The 13,906-nt window shown below is 47.7% G+C and overlaps 1 protein-coding gene across 36 annotated transcripts in view; it reads right to left on the bottom strand.

Moving 5' to 3' along the window:
- S100A1 (S100 calcium binding protein A1) overlaps nucleotides 1-13,906 on the bottom strand; it is a 1,186,348-nt gene that overhangs the window by 190,819 nt on the left and 981,623 nt on the right. The gene's annotated exons all lie outside the window — the stretch shown is intronic.

The following is a 13,906-nucleotide window of genomic DNA, read 5'->3' as shown; positions in this document are numbered from 1 at the left end:
GTTGGAATGGGAAAGAAATGGAATGGGAGAAGAGTCGACATGTAAGAGAAGGAAGGCGGTCAGCCTGTGCTGGGCCCCTGGGGAGAATGGAGACAGCGCCTGTATGGGTGGGTAGGTGGGTGGGTCTGCGGGTCTGTGGCTGATGAAGGCCCCTCACTTTTTACCAGTGTGGTTCCTGGCGGAGCCTGACACCAATCCCTGTGTTTTCCTCATGGAGTCACTCAATGGAGAACTCCTCAGGAACAACCCAGCATTGCTGCTCTCTGTCTTCCACCCACCCCTGTCCCACTTACCCGCTTGCCATGTTCACACCACAGGATGCCTCTTTCTTCTTTTTCCAATTCAAATCTCATTTTTCTTTCTTGTGTGTTTCTCTCCATGCAGGAAAAAAGCGACACAGATTACTTGTCCACTGCCTTTGAGAAAAAAGATGAGTATAAGGATAAGAAGATTAATTATTTTGAGTTTCTTTCCTTGCTGGGGGATGTAGCCATAGACTACCACAAGATAATGCATGGAGCGGTGCTTTGTTTCGGGGGGAGCCAGTCATCCCGCCCCACCCAGGGGCCTCTGGAGACCCCCATGAACAATAAAGCATCTACTCCCACAAGATACTTCCTCCTTTTCCTCGGCTGTGTGTATCTTAGACAGAACAGGAAGTTATTCGTTAACTGCTTTGTAGATGCTCCACTAGATGCAGAAGTGCTCCCTAGCAGATGTCTGCTTCCAGAATGCTCCCCGCAGTGCCCTGAGTCCTGACTGGGTCATTCTTCTTTTTTGGTTGTTGGGGTTTCAGATTCGCCTGTGCTCACACACCTGGGAGCATGCATCCTGCCTAGCTTGGCGACCCTAGAGCGGGGTGTAAACTGGAACCCTTGCCTGGGGCCTTGCCAGAGGCCAGATGTGCACTTGCTCTCTGCACCACTCTCATGAGTAGAAAGGAGCAGCAGTGGCATGAGCACTAGACCCCTGTCCTCTGGCCTGGCCCCTGCAGCTCTGGCCTTGCTCCTGTGTCTGCTTGTTGGGATCAGTGTGAGCGGATATTGTTGTCTCTCTCTGACATGTGGTTTGCTGAATGCCAGCATCTGGCTGGGCACTGGGGATGCAAAGGCAAAAGAGTCAGTCTTGAGTCAGTGGGGAAATCCTTCCAAAACACATGGAACTGGCTACGAGTCCAGCTGATTCAGGTCCATGCTTTTGGGGTGGTCATTGTTGGATAAGGAGCGTCAGATGAAGGGCAGGGAGGAGACAGTTAGTGATGCTTGTCTCTGAGCCTTGTACTCTGCCAGGCAATGAAAATGCAGAAATGAAAATGTTGCAGTGGCTGGTCCTCCCCACAAGATGCCCACCTTCTTGTGGCCTCTCCACTGGGTGTTGCTATTTCTTCCCAGTTTTAAGTCCTCCAAACCCTTCGGGCCAGGCAGCAGGGTCAGCATTCATCTTAATCACCAGGGTCATGTTTAGACCATTTCCCCATTATTCCTTACACCCCTGTAAATTCCTCCATCTTTGAGCCTCATGTCATGGGATTATCCTCCTTTCTTTCTTCTTTTTTTTTCTTTTTGATGGGAGTTTCCCTCTGTCACCTAGGCTGGAGTGCAGTGGCTCAACCGTAGCTCACTGCAACCTCCATCTCCCTGATTCAAGGGATTCTCATGCCTAAGCCTCCCAGGTAGTTGGAATTACAGGTGTGAGCCATCACCTCCTGCTAATTTTTGTATTTTGAGAGGCGGGGTTTCACCATGTTGGCCAGGCTGGTCTTGAACTTCTGGCCTCAAGTGATCCACCCACCTCGACCTCCCAAAGTGCTGGGATTACAGTCATGAGCCACCGTGCCCGGCCTATCCTTTTTTTTTTTTTTTTGAGACAGGGTCTTGCTCTGTCTCCCAGGATAGAATGCAGTGGTGCCATCATAGATCAATGATGCAGCCTTGACTTCCTGAGCTCAAGATCCTCCTGCCTCAGCCTTCGTAATAGCTAGGACTACAGGTGCAGGACACTACATCTGGCTATTTTTAAAATAGCCAGAGATGGGTCTTGCTAGGTTGCCCAGGCTGGTCTCAAACTCCTGGCTTTAAGCAATCCTGCCTCAGCCTCCCAAAGTGCTGGAACTACTGATGTGAACCACTGTACCCGGCCCCCTCCATTACAAAATGTTTTTTAAAGTAGATGTGATCTTTCACTGTCACCCAGACTGGAATGCAGTGATGTGATCATAGCTCACTGCAGACTCAATCCTCTGGCCTCATCTTCCCAAGTAACTGGGACCATGGGGCTTGTGACCTTGCCTGGTTTATCCTCCTTTCTTATCAGATTCTTGCATTCTCCTCACTCTTGATACTTGGCTGACATCACCCTTTCTATTTTACCAGGGGAACTTATTTGGGGTAAGTTCACAGTCAGATTTCCTAGAAGTAGAGACTAAGATGGGGATTCCCGTGCAAGTGATATGGTTTATCAGGGAATGCTTTCAGGAGAAACCTGGGAGGATGTGGGGGTGAGAGCATGTTCAGGGAAAAAGCTCATCGGAGACAGGAGCTTGGCCTCAGTCTAGCTTTCTTCTCATCCCACAGGGAGGTCTGCAGCCTGAATGGAGTTGCCCCACCTGGAGGCAAAGAAGCCCACCTTGTGTACCCCTGCACCATTTGTCACTGGCTACGGGCCACCCCCAGGGAGAGACAGAGCCTTTTAGGCATTTCTGGGCTGGGAGCTCCATTGGATCAGGGGCTGCTCTTAGGAGAAGGGTGCAGTCTTGCCCTGTTAGTGGCCAACACTGACAGATGCTGGTGACGGGCACATGGATCAGGTAACAGGGATGAGGGTGGGCATCACAGCATCTACTACAGTCCACAGCTTGTGCCCACTCGGATCCATTTGGTTCTCACGTCAGATTCATTCTATCCAGTGATTGTTTCTCAATTCTAGTTGATTTTGATTTCTGGGTAATTTTGCAAGAGAAGAGTTGGGGCTACTACAGGCCGTCCTGCTGCAGTTGTTTTACAGGTCACAACTAATGCACATCCTCTCCCCCCTCTATGATTTATTATAGATTTCCCTCCGGGTGGCTGGCACCTCTGCTGGTCTAGGTGGCTTGCCTTGGGGGGTGACGCAGACTCTCATCCCTGAGGGATGCATGCTCCTGGTTCCTATGCCCTTATCAGATCTTGGTTGCTGTATTTACCCATTTACTGTTAAAACTATATGTAGGGATAATAATTGATATCCCCAGGGGATCACCTGAGTCTCAGAAAAATTCTCCTTATTCCATTATGTAGAAGCAGTCTTACATGGTGATCACAATCAATTACCCTTCCTGTGTTACGTCTTTTTGGGGGCAATTGGGGTCCTGGCACGAGGAGCCTAACTGATTAAGCAGAGGAATTGGCCATAGGCACCTTAGGTGAAGGTGAGGAAATCGCTGTTATATGCACTTGCTGTGGTATGACAATGTCTCTCTATGGGGACCAGGTTTCTCTTTCTATTGATGGGTTTGGGGTCGAGAACCGGCTCAGGTGTGGAGAGTGGACAAGAGATGGTACTTTTCTATCTGGTGACTGATCTCAGCCTTCTGCTCATCCATTCTTGCTTCTTTTTATTGATTATATTAAGTTGTACCCTGTTGGCTGTTTTAGAGTTAGAGGAAGCACAGTCCACAAGACAGCCGTCACTGTTGACACCAATTACAAGTTCAGGGGTCTCTAGCAGTACCCTGTGTTTTGATAGTTTTCCAGAAGAACTTGCAGCACTCACTGAACGTGGTTATACTCAAAGTTGTGGATTACAAGGAGAAGACACAGACTACAATATATCAGAAAGAGACACATGGGGCAGAGTCCAGGAAAGCTCCAAGCGGGAGCATCCAGTCATCCTCTCCCCCTGCAGTCATGGGCAGTGCTGCTCCTGGCAACAGCCTGTGGCTTTGCCAACCAGAGAACCTTGTCTGAGCTTTGGTGACCAGAGTTTTTATGAAGACCGTTTGGTACACTGCCTGTGTGACTGACCTCAGTCTCCAGCCCTCCAGAGGTTAAGCTGATAACATGTGACTCAAAGTCTCCACCGTCAATCACATTGTTGGGCTTTCTGGAGTGGTTCTAAACTCCAGGAAAACAAGGACACTCTTCTTAAGGATGATATTTTCAGGGCTTAGACATGACCTGCAGAAGCCCAGGGCAGAGGCCAGACCTCTCTGTGGGCAAGGCTAAATTCCTTCTGAAAGAGATGCCTGTGTATCTTGTTCCTAGGAGCACCATGCTCTTTAGCCGTCTGTGTAGATCCCTGCGGGACACACTCCCCCACGGCCAGCCTAATCTTGCTGCCTGGTATGTTGTGAGGCCACCTTGCTTCTAATGGTTAAGTTCTGTCACCTCCCTCTACTGCTGTAGGACCCTGTCACCCTCACTTAAGCCAGGGTACTTAGTTCAGTATCAGCAATTCCAATGGCCAACCCCTGCCTTCAGAGGACGCAGGAGGAACCAGGAGAGTATGTCTCAGAAGGGACACCGAGGGTGCTGGATCAAGGAGAGTGCATTATAAAGGTGGTGGGGAAGCGTGTTGCTGATATGGGAGCACTCCCTCATGACACTGGATTTCATACGATTTTATGGATGAAAAAAGAGAGGCCTGGGGTGTGCCTACTGCTGGCCACATGGTTTGTTCGGAGCAAGTTGCCTGTTTCTCATTTCGATGCACCTGTCACCTCCTTGTCAGGCTTTCTCTTGCTAGTTTTAATTTGCTGCTCCACCTGACCTGGCTCCAATTAACCTTATCGGCCCTAAGTCTCTCAAAACTGCCATTTCCGGAAGCCATTATCATCAGCAAACTAACACAGGAACAGAAACCCAAGCACTGCAAGTTCTCACGTGTAAGTGGGAGCTGAACAATGAGAACATGATGACACAGGGAGGGGAACAAAACACACTGGGACCTGTCGCTGTGGCGAGGGGAGGAAGAGCATCAAGATACATAATTAATGCAAGTGGGGCTTAATACCTAGGTGATGGGTTGATCGGTGCAGCAAACCACCATGGTACATGTTTACCTATGTAACAAACCTACACATCCTACACATGTGTCCTGGAACTTAAAAAAAACATAAAATTAAATTAAAAAAGAAAAGAAGATCACTATTGTTTAAAAAAAAATCCAACAAAAACAAAACTGCCATCTCCTTGTATTTATATATTACCGTTGTCTCCATTATCTCTTGTGAACCTCAGGAGAATTCCGTGAAATGAGTTCTTTTCATCCTTCAGTAGATAAGTCAGCTCTACAGAAGGAGGTAAGGGCCCCACCCGCCGCCACCTAGACTAGAATTCAGTGCTGCTAACTCCTGGGCTGGTGCCTGAGCCCCAGTTGCTCTATCTCATCACGTGTTCTTCCAAGCGGGCCCCCGTGGCACACTGTGCAAACCACCGTCTTAGACAGACTCCCTGCAGGGATCGGGCTGGAACCAACCCCATCAGTTGGGCGAGCATTTGTGCTCATGTCTCAGGTAAGGCCTTAGCTCTCCATACTAACTGAAGGGAGCCACACCTGGGTAGGTAGCACTAGAGAGGCTGGCTAACCCTCAGATCTGTCTTCTGCACACACAGTTTCATCCTGGGACTCTCAGGTGATGGTAGAAAACTCGGCATTTCTGAGACAGGCAAGGGGGTTCTGCCCTTTCTGCTCAAGATGAAACCACCTTCCAGGTACCCTCTCCTGCACCTGCTCTGGGGAAAGGTGGTGCAACTAATACCTCATTATGCTACTTTCTTGAATATAGACAGAATAACAATAGTAAGTATATTTAGTAAATACCACTTGTTTATTACCCCCCCAAGTCCTTCACATATATTAACTTGTTTAATTTTCACAACAACCTGGGAGGAATCTACTCTCTTTGTCACTCCTTTTACTGATGAGGACACTGACACACAGAGATAATAAGTTTTGTGGTAGCCTGTGTCCGGAACCCATGCTTTTAACCGGAGGGCTTTGAAGGTGATTCGGGATCATGGCCTCACCTCCACTCCTTCCCCAACTCCTCTGCTTTTTTTATAGTTTAGCATCTCTGACTCCTGCATATAATTTTGTCTGTAGAAAATATCTTGGAATAAACACATCTGAAAACTCTGCAGAAAGAGGGGCTGGCTGGAGGAGGGTAGATGGGAAGCCGTGCAGAGGATACAGTTCCAAGGCACCAGTGCAGATGTATTCAGTGCCCGTGAGTGTATGTGTGTGTGTGTGCAGATGCACGTGTTCGTGTGTGTGCACGCATGTGCTGAGGGGCAGTCGAGAGAGTAGCAGAGCCGGAGATCCCTGATGTCAGGAAGGCCCCTGGTGCTCCTGACAGACCCTGGGAGAATGAGGAGTGGTGTAGGGGGAATATGAAGGGCTCTGTGAACAGGCCCTATTCAAAGGAGGCATGAGAAGCAGCTGTGAGGAGCACCAGGGTACCTGGGTGGGTTCCCAGGGAGTAATCCAGGCTCCCCTCTCCCAGTGGGGAATAATTTGCATTACACCATAGGCCAATGGTAAGCCCAGTGAGTTGGCGGGACTTGTCCCTGCCCCTGAGGTTTCTGTGGGGGATGGACCATGGCTGTCTTGGTGCGTCCAGGGATCTGGTGGGGCTCTGAGATCATGCAGCAAGGGTGCTCACTGGAGTCAGAGGTTTGCGACAAGGTCCCATGTCTGCCCCTCCCCAGCTCTGTGACTTTGTGCAAGCCGCCTGCCAGTGACCTTTTCCCTTCAGCTGTAAAATGAGATCAAAATCTCAGTTGTCTTCCCGGCTGCCCTGGGAGGACCAGCAAGACGTCTCTAATAAAAGCGGTTTTCCTCGGAAAGCACAGGGCTTTCCTCAGCAGCTGTCCCTTCTGGAGTGACCTGGAGGCCACTGTGGCCAGCAGGAGGACATGTGCTCTGGAGAAGACAGAGGCCTCCTGCCTGTCACCTGGGGCCTAGAACTCACAGAACAGCCTGGAGAAACGTCCCTGGGCCATGTCCAGGTCAGAGTCCTGGTTCCTCTGCTGTGCACTGCACTGGACAGTGGCTCCTGCGGGGCAAGGTAACCCCATGCTCAGCCAAGACTGACAGCACAGATCCTGGATTTCCACAGACGGCTAGAAGTGGGCTTCAGAGTCAGTAGGACTTAGCTTCAAATCCTGGCTCTGCCAGTTTCTAGGGGTGTCCTCTTGGCAAATCTAGCTAAACTTGGTTCACATCTGTAAACTGAGATAATCATACCCACCACACAGGATTCTCCTGAGAATTAAATGAGACAATGCATGCAAAGCTCTTAGCAGACTGCCTGGCGTGTGGTAACCTGTCACAAATGACAGCCGCATTTACCTTACCGACAGGTGATGAAAGCTCCTCAAATGACTCATTGGATCCATAATCAGGGACTCTGATTCCACCTGCAAATCCCCAAATGCCCTATGTGCTGGCGGCACAGCATCCCTCTCACCTTCCCTCTGTCATCACCCTCCGTTCCAGCCCCAAAGGACTTAGAAAGGCAAGAGGACTCCGCTGGGGGCTCGCTGGGCGGGCACAACGGAGCCCTAGGGCAGTGTCGGCTGTGAGTTTCCACCCGGACCAGCGTCATGTTGAGGCAACTGATGGAATAAGCGCCAGGCGCCCAGTCCTGGTCCCAGCCTAGATCTGAGCATCATCAAAGGCACTGCTCTCCTCCCAACAACCTTCTCCCATTTACCTCCCTTCTCTGCCTCCTCTGCGGGGTCTGGTGAGTCCCCGTGTGCCCATGTGCTTCTTCGAGGTTGAAGGCACAATGCCCCAGCCTGCTTGCTGCCTATTCATGAGGAGGAAGGCCCTGGGCTGGGAGTCGGGATGCCTGGGTTCAAGTTACAGCTTGTTCCTGATTGGCCTGTGCGGCCTGCAGGGAAGTCATTTGTCCTCTCCCTCCAGGCCTCAGCATCTTCTTTTGGGCAGTGAGGGGCTGGACTGGATAATCTATATCCCTTCTGTTCTGACTTTTGGTGGTCCTGTGACACCAGGGAGCCTCACAGAAGAGCTACTGCAGAGAATGTCTCTGTAGACCACTGAGGCCAGAGCCGAGTCCAGGATCCCCAGCGCCGCCTCTGCCTGCTGCAGTCCTTCTTTCTACTGAGAGGTTTGTCCATTTCCCGGCTTCCTGGGCTCAGGTCTCTTCAAGATGCTCTGAGGCACCGGAGAGGCCCAGAGTGAATCCTTCATGTTTGTGCCATTCCCTTAATTTCCCCTTGCTCCCAGCGCCGGGCCCAGAGTTGGGAGCACAGGGATGGTACAAATGTGTAGGGATTGGCAGAGTCCTCCAGTGTCCACTGGAGCATTGTAAGAGGACTTGAGCCCAGAGATCCAGGAGACACATGGAGTGGGGTGGCTCAGGCCTCCCCCGGGCTGTTGATTACTGACCTGTCAGTAGCTCCACAAGGACGGGGCACCACCCAGGTTCTTTATATTTTATCTGAGATCCCAGAGCTCTGGGAAAGCGAGGGGTGATAGTGCCTTTCTTCATGTCAGTGTTTTGCTGGGGAGTCTGACTGCTGATTTCAGCAGTAATGGATCCATAAGCGGACTCCTACTTTCCCCAGCACCTTAAATTCAGGGTCCCTCAGACGCTACCACCTCATTCTTCCACCCCTATAGCCGACCCCCTCCTCCTCTGGCCACATATCCCACCCTGGGCCTTACAATTTCCATGACTTCCCCTCCCTCTCCTCAAACATTTATTCCCTCCTCTGGATTCCACCTGGACTGAAGGATTGTCAGATTCCTTCTGCTCCATCTCAGGGTTGCCTCTCACCTTCCCTTCAGACCCAGCCCTTACTCCATTCCCTGCCTATCCTGTCTCCTTTCATCCCTGTTACCCAGAGTCTCAGACGTTGGAAAACAAGCCAGACGGCCAGCACCCTTTCCTGCAGCCCCGGCCCTTACTCCATTCCCTGCGTATCCTGTCTCCCTTCATCCCTGTTTCCCAGAGTCTCAGATGTTGGAAAGCAAGCCAGGCGACTGGCGCCCTTTCCTGCAGCTTACTGGAAACAGGAGCTGCGGAGCTGCTGAAGGACTTACTCAACCTATGTCACAAATACACCCAAGATTCAGATGCCGTTTGCAGATCTGGCTGTCCAACGTCACGCATTTCCCCACCTACCTGTCGGCCTGTGTGAGCAGGGACCCAGCAGCTGGGTGGGAGTGGGGCAGGAGTGCACGGCACCCCTGGACCTCACTGGCCTGAGAACCAGCTCATGGAGAGGCACCGGCGTGGAAGGCTGGCGAGCACCTCGCACCTCTCCCCAGCCACGGCACCTCTACTCCTGAATGGAAGGGGTGTAGTAGACAGAGTCCAGGATGGGGTGAGAAGACCCGATTTCCTGCACAGCCCCTGCTGTTTACTTATTTCATTGGTACAAATACGTAAACACCAACTCAGGGAGCCTTAGTTACCTTAGATGTAAAAATGGGGACAATGTCACTTATTTCCTGGGGTTGTCATGAACACTTAAATGAGGTAAAACATGTGCGATGCTTTGTAAGATGGGAAGAGGGACCGTGATGTTAACGAGTGTTATTAGACAGTCAGCAGGCTACGTGACTTGTGGGTCGGGAGAAGGTCTCCTGGCTTAAACTATCTCTCTTCTGTCTGCAAAAAAATTTCCCCCTTTAAATTCAACTCTGGGTTCATCTGCTCCTTCTGGAAGCTTCTTTTCATGTACCCCTCGGAGCAGCAGTTAATACCACAGAATCATAATGCCAAGTGAAATGGGGCATCCCTAAAACCCTGGGGAGTTTTTGGTTCCCCCTCACTATGACATCTAACTTCACCATTAAACCATTAACACCCGCTGAACTCACTGGCACAAATAATGCAACAGACTGAATCACAGAGAGTGAGCTCCGACAAGGAGGGGATTCAGAATTGGTGTATTTTGATGGAATGAAGAGGAGTGGAGGTAGTTTTGAGACTAGGGTCCAAAGCGTGTTGGCCCGGGCAGAATGAATATTGGACATTCCAAGGGGCACAGGCAGACCTTGCCTCAGAATTTTGGGATCTCCTATGCATGCTCTCATTTGAGCCAAGAGTCACCAGTTAAAACGTCAGGGTCAGGTCTCCCCATTGCATCCATTACGGCTGTCCTAACCCCACCCTTCTACAACTTCCACCTCACCCCCTACATATTTCCCCTTAGCCTCTGCCATCTCCTTCTCACCCTCCCAGTCCAGCCCCAGGTTGTAACCTTCCTTTTGTTTGATATCTTCTCCCAACAGGAAAAGAAAGAGCCCGGATTTCTTAGAAAAGTTGTTCAAGAAGGACAGGAATCATGATGAGAAGATCAATTTTTCCGAGTTTTTCTCCAGTGTTCCTGCAGTTGCTAAGGAATTACACCATCAGTCCCATGGCCAGAAGCCCTGTTCTGAAGGTTATGGATGACCCAACCCCATCTCAGCCCAGCCCAGCCCGTGGGCCCTCCACTCAGGCCCCGGCTTAGCAGACACCAAGAGCCAGTAAATGGGTCCCCTGCTCTGGTTGCTAGGCTCTTTTCCTCTTTCTCTTTGGTCATACATGTTGGCAACGCAGTGGGTTCTGCTTAGCTGCTTTGTTCTTTCTTTCTTTTTTTTCTTTTTTGAGACAGTGTCTTGTTCTGTTGCCCAGGCTGGAATGCAGTGGTGTGATCTCGGCTCATTATAACCCCTGCCTCCTGGGTTCAGGTGATTCTCCTGCCTCAGCCTCTCAAGTAGCTGAGATTACAGGTGGTTGCGACCATGCCCAGCTAATTTTTGTATTTTTAGGAGAGACAATGTTTTGCCGTGTTGTCCAGGCTGGTCTCCAACTGATCTGCCTGGATCCTGACTTCAAGTGATGTGCCCACCTCGGTCCCCCAAAGAGCTGGGATTACAGATGTGAGCCATATTTTGTTCTTTTTTATGTGGTTATCCCCATCTATCATAGGTTTGGACATACACACACAAACACACACAGGCACACAATTTTTGTGGTTACCTTTGAAATTTTAACTTGCAATACATACTAGACTAGAGCTAATCAATATCTCTACTCTCCTCCTAAACAATGTAAATAATTCATTTTAAATTCAGAGACTCCCCTTCCAGCTTATATGCTATTGTTTTCCAGCCTTTTAACTCTCCTTAAAAATTATGTCCCTTATTTTGGAATGATTATTATTATTTGAGACAGGGTCGGCTCTGTTGCTCAGGCTGGAGTGCAGCAGCAGGATCATGGCTCACTGCAGCCTCCACCTTCTTAGCTCAAGTAATCCTGATTCAGCCTCTTATGTAACTGGGATTCCAGGCAAGTGCCAACACGCCTGGTTAATTTTTTATTTTTTGTAGAGATGGAGGTCTCACTACGTTGCCCGGGTTAGTCTTGAGCTCCTGGGCTGAAGCGATCCTTCATCTTGGCCTCCCAAAGTGTTAGGATTAGAGGTGTGAGCCACTATGCAGGGCCAGGAATTATTATTTTTGATTTAACAAATATTTCGTTAGGATTACCCACTTGATCCACTGCCTCAGACTCCCAAAGTGCTGGGATGACAGGCGTGAGCCTCCGCACTCACCCAAGACTTTTTAAATGTACAACTTCACTCTCCATTTCTTCTTTTTCTCCTTTCATTTTGCTGTTGTTGTTGTAGAAATTGGGTCATTTGTCCTGTAGAATTTCCTGCAGTCTGGAGTTCCTAATTGTAACAGATTCCTCAGCCTCTCTCTTCCCTTGGTAACCTGGTAGATCTAGAGTCTTAAGCATATTCAGGTTTCAGGTTTTTAAAAGTAGATTGCTTCATATGTGGAGTTGTCTATCAAGAGTACATGTCTCAGTGTCTTTTTCTTATGTATCAGCTATGAATGATCATTGCCAACACTGGGTAAATCCAATTCTGCCTACACTTCTGCAGATAAACAAGTCTGGAGAAAAATGTGCTTACCTTGTTGACTGGTCACACTTCAAATTCATGACCACTAATCCAACTGCGCATTCAATACAAATAAGAGAGTATTTGCATATTTCAATTACCCCATCTACTCTCTTATCAGAATCAGTGGCCATACACTCTGCCTTCCCCCAACTACCATGAACTTTTTATGTTCCCAGCAAAGGTCCATCCGTCCTCTTTCACTACATCCCATCCCCCTTGCTTTTTTCAAACACCCGCTACAGAAATTCTCCCCTTTTTCTTATGCACCTTCAGTTTTTCTGTTTTCTGGTCTTCTCATTCTATACAAATACACTGTTATTTGTCTGACCTTAAATAATAATTTTGACTTCATTCTCCTCTGTGATCTTCTCTATTCTCTGCTTCCATTTACAGCATTTAAAAAATTTTGTGGATATATAATATTTGTACATACTTAAGGGGTTCATGTGTGATATTTTGTTACATGCACAGAATGTATAATGATCAAGTCATGGTATTTAGGACATCTATCACCTCAAGTATTTATCATTTTTATGTGGTGAGAACATTTGAAGTCCTCTCTTCTAGATCTTTTGAAATATACAATGCACTCTGGTTAACTATAGTTGCCCTATTCTGCCATAAAACATTAGATCATATTCCTTCTATATAGCTAGGTGTTTCTACTCATTTAACCAATCTCCCTTCACCCCACCCATTCACCTTTCCCAGCCTCAGTAACCATCATTCTCCCTATACCTCCATGAGACGAACTTTTTTTTTTTTTTTTTTTTTTTTTTTAAGCTCCCACAGATGAGGGAGAACATGTGATATTTGTCTTTCTGTGCCTGGCTTATCATCTCTGGGTTTGTTTACATTTTCTATTTTTATCTTCTCTTGTTTCCATTTCCTATTTTCATCTTCTCTCTTGGTGTACTTGTATTTTTTGAATGCTGAACATTAAGAATGAAAATTTTTTTATTTCAGGCTATGGATGATTTTCTCTCCCTCCAGAGAATTTTCTTTAGCTTCTGGAAAGGAATTAGAGTAGCAGATCATTTAAATCCGATCTGGGTTTATTGATTCAATACTGAATTCTAGGATTTATATTTCTGATCCATATACTTATTCCCAGGAGTAGCAACTGAGGGTTTCTAACTGAAATCCTGGAATGTTTAGAAGGGTACCTCTACCTTGGAAATCCTCTGAGCTTTGATTTTTATCTCCTAAAGGCTCTTACTAGCTATTTAGGTTTTTAACAAAGATTTTCTGATGGGCTGTACCTCTTGTCCTGTACAACTTGTGAAAAGACACATGCCTAAAAGGGAGAAAATTCGAGTGATCAGCTCACCATTTGTTGCTTCTCTTTTATGTAAATTTTTGTCTTTTCAAGTTCTGGCTGTGTTGGAAGTCCTGAACACTAATTTCAATCTCACCAGTCCTGAATGACTATTAAAATTGCAAATAATCTTCCTTGTCTCTTAGAAGTTACTTTCTGTTTGGTTTGTTAACTTCTTTGTTCAAACTACTTAAGAATTAATTTCTCAGGAAGAGAAGCAGCTTTAATGTTGAGTACATTGATTGAGTCTTCTTTCTCTTGGATAACCAGAGCCTTCAAGTCCTGGTTACTTTGGTAGCTTTTTGATGCTTTGAGGCAGATAATTTTATGATTTTGTCCACATTTTCTATGTTTTATTGGGATAATTGGTCTATTTCTATGTTTTATTGGGATAATTCCATAACCAGAAGCAGACATATTGGCAGTAATGCTGAACTACAGGAACTCTTGGTTCTGTTGGTAAGAAAACAATAGTCAAGCCAAGAGCACATAGAATCTGTATCCCAGGTAGTCTACCTTTTGGAACACACACATATATATACACACATATATATATGTGTGTGTTCCAAAAATATTCACACAGATACATAAGGAAATATATATAATGATGTTCCTCATAGTATTGTTTGTGGTGGTAAGGAGTGGGAGGCAATATGAGGGTGGGGAAGGTATTTGTGGA

The sequence above is a fragment of the Macaca thibetana genome, chromosome 1 (genome assembly GCF_024542745.1).
Source record: "Macaca thibetana thibetana isolate TM-01 chromosome 1, ASM2454274v1, whole genome shotgun sequence".
NCBI classification, from domain to species: Eukaryota; Metazoa; Chordata; class Mammalia; order Primates; family Cercopithecidae; genus Macaca; species Macaca thibetana.
Note: the sequence above shows the minus strand (reverse complement) of the source record. Positions and strands in the feature narration are given on the sequence as shown.